The following is a 2526-nucleotide window of genomic DNA, read 5'->3' on the forward strand; positions in this document are numbered from 1 at the left end:
CCTCGCATACAGTAGGCACTTAATACTTGCTGATTGACTGATTCGAAGTGGATCTGGACTGTGTGAAGCTAATGATTCTGACAGGCAGAGGTAAGTAGGGCTATATTCGAGGCAAAGGGCACAAATTGTGCAAAAATGAAATGAGTGAGCAGCATGTTGGGCATTTTGTCTGGAACATGGTGCACAAAAGGGAATACATTTGTTGAATTGTGAAAGACTTTAAACTCTGAAGAAAGGAGGGTGGCTTGTATCCTGCAGTTCACAGGGATCTGAGTTATTCTCAGAGGAGTAACTCTGGGATTTAGGACTCAACGATTTAGTGATTGGGTGGAAGATATATGGGCGGGGTAAGAAGATGAGAGCGTTATTATCTTCTAGACAAGGCAGTATTCGCATGTGCAATACCCAGTAAACTGCCATGATTCTTTTAAGGCCCGGAATCTCCTTTTCTTCCTAACCTCCTAAATGGAGATGGTGTCCTCCTTTCCCAGACATCCCCCCCCCCCCATATCAGCATTGGTCTGCCTGCAATCTCTCTCTTGAACTCACTGCTCTAATCTCTAACATCAGGTTTGTTCTCAACTAATCAATAATATTTCCCATGACATGGTGGGGTTTTTCACAGTTCATTTATATTCCTAGATGGACTGACCTAATTTTCCTTTCCCCCAAACTATGGGAAAGTTAAAGACAAAGTTCTCCAAGAAAGGGCTAGTTATATTTCACGTGCTCCAAGGAAGTTCACAGAAGACATTATGTTTGAATGCCAGCCCCCTCCCAACAGAGACTTGGGTTCCTGTTACTATACCTTTAAGAGAGAGGGATAGAATTTGGGGGAATGATAGTTAACTGTCTTCCAGAAAGTCTGTGAAAGAAGATGGCAGATTAGAGGGAGCAACTCAGCTGATTTCCCCCAACATTTCTCTCCAAACAGCTTTAAAATAATGCCTCAAGTCAAATTTTGGAGTGGCAGAGCCAACTAAAGAGCAGCATGAGGCATTTTTCCAGCCTACAGAAACATAGTAGGTCTGCAGAAGTTTATGACACTGGGGTCAAGGTCTGTACAGAGTCCACAAATACGGCAGCAGCAATAGCAGTCACAGGAGCACCTCAAGAGTTCTCCAATCCGAGACAGTGAAGAGGTCAGACAGCTGGTCAGAAAGAGATGACAGGACTTACCTGGCTTTGTCTGGCAACACTATTGTCCATAAGCAGTGCAGGCTTACAGTCCCTGGGTGCAAAGGAGCATTTGTGGCTCCTCATGGGGAAACAGGGGATCTGGTCACATGCCAGGGTCAAGAAGAGCTTGGCATTTTTAGCTATTGAGGAACAGGGGTCTTCTTGGGTTAAAGCAGACCTATAGAATTAGCTCTGAAAACAATAGCCCAAAAATGCCTCAAGTCTGGGTCATATCTCCAGGTGAGCAGAGTTCAACTTTGATATAAAGTTCAAAGTCAAGAAATAGACTGGACAAATGAGTAAGTAGCAAAAAAATATAATGGAACTTAATCATAAAAATCTGCTATAATTGCAGGGAAGACCAAGATACAACTTGGAAGAAGGCACTGTGAAAACAGCTTGGATTCAAGCCCAATGAGAATTCCAAGAAGAGTTAAAGAGAAAACAGCTACACGCAAAGAAAAAGTGTTAATTGTATCCAGGCCCAAGAACAATGATTAGAAGAGTTAAAGAGGAGAGTGATAGAGGAAAAATTGTGAAAAGAAATGAGAATGAGGCAAGAAAATTATGAAAAGAGAATTAACAGCTTGCTAAAAGAGGCACCCCAAATACTAAAGTAAATAATATCTTAAGAAGGCAATTCTTCTTATTCACTGAAGAAAATAACTCCTTAAACATTAAAATTGGGTGAGTGGAAGTTATGACTTCATGAGACATCAAGAAACAACAACAACAACAAAAAAAAAAAAGTTAAAAGAGTCTGTGAGGCACTATGAGAGAATTGAGAAGTTTTCAAAGGAGACCTCAGAGTTAACTGTCAATTGAGAAAGTCTCTAAGTAACTTGGAGAGTAAATTGTCAGTTTTGAGAAAGTCCGGAGAGACATTTTGAGAGAATTGAGTTTAATTCTTATTTTGTGGAGAAGACATCTGGGGAAAAATCCCAAGAGACTTTAACTGCCATTCTAAGAGAATGTAATTGTTAGTTTGTGGTTCCCCGAGGTTTTGGAGAATCAGCAGAAGTAACTCTGTTTTGTCACCTTTCTCATAGCTGATACATTGTTGAAATATTTATCTATAGTTCTTAATTATTGGTTACTGTTAATAAATTATATGACTAGGAACACGGATGTTGGTCTAAGACTATAAATTTGTAGTGTGAGGCAGAAAGGAGAGAAAGTTTTTATAGCAAACAAAATTCTCCTGTTTTTATAAGCTAGGGTTGCAGCTTGGAGCTAATTAGTTGGTCGAAAGGTTTTTAATTTATAGCAATTTATGGGGAAATAGAAGAACATAACTCTTTATGTTTTTTGAATCCAATAAGAAAATTAATAAGGAAAAATGCTAGT

At 39.5% G+C, this 2526-nt stretch overlaps 1 long non-coding RNA gene across 1 annotated transcript; it reads left to right on the plus strand.

Annotated features, from left to right (window-relative positions):
* Positions 1-303: 303 nt before the first annotated feature.
* LOC127561707 (uncharacterized) lies at positions 304-2307 on the plus strand. Its single transcript, XR_007953506.1, has 2 exons — positions 304-1142; positions 1535-2307. It is a non-coding gene; the product is annotated as an uncharacterized LOC127561707 (long non-coding RNA).
* Positions 2308-2526: the final 219 nt, after the last annotated feature.

Source organism: Antechinus flavipes, chromosome 4, assembly GCF_016432865.1.
Source record: "Antechinus flavipes isolate AdamAnt ecotype Samford, QLD, Australia chromosome 4, AdamAnt_v2, whole genome shotgun sequence".
NCBI classification, from domain to species: domain Eukaryota; kingdom Metazoa; phylum Chordata; class Mammalia; order Dasyuromorphia; family Dasyuridae; genus Antechinus; species Antechinus flavipes.